The sequence below is a fragment of the Juglans regia genome, unplaced genomic scaffold, assembly GCF_001411555.2.
Source record: "Juglans regia cultivar Chandler unplaced genomic scaffold, Walnut 2.0 Scaffold_5401, whole genome shotgun sequence".
Classification (NCBI taxonomy): domain Eukaryota; kingdom Viridiplantae; phylum Streptophyta; class Magnoliopsida; order Fagales; family Juglandaceae; genus Juglans; species Juglans regia.
The window spans coordinates 1-221 of record NW_023360259.1 but is presented as its reverse complement, the minus strand read 5'-3'; the positions used below and the strand labels follow the sequence as shown (position 1 = coordinate 221).

Here is a 221-nt window from a genome sequence, read left to right as displayed (position 1 = left end):
GGAAGGACGCTAGTATGTCGCTCAAGGATTATATGAATTTTAAGTAATTAGTTTGATGGGTGCGATCATACCAGCACTAATGCACCGGATCCCATCAGAACTCCGCAGTTAAGCGTGCTTGGACGAGAGTAGTACTAGGATGGGTGACCTCCTGGGAAGTCCTCGTGTTGCACCCCTCGTTTTTGTTTTTTCCGCCTTGCGAGATAAATTGACAAGAAGGA

The 221-nt window shown here is 46.6% G+C and overlaps 1 non-coding gene across 1 annotated transcript; it reads left to right on the top strand.

The window, feature by feature from the left end:
- The first annotated feature begins 57 nt into the window (after positions 1-57).
- LOC118345873 lies at positions 58-176 on the top strand. Its single transcript, XR_004799324.1, has one exon. It is a non-coding gene; the product is annotated as a 5S ribosomal RNA (ribosomal RNA).
- The last annotated feature ends 45 nt before the right edge of the window (positions 177-221 follow it).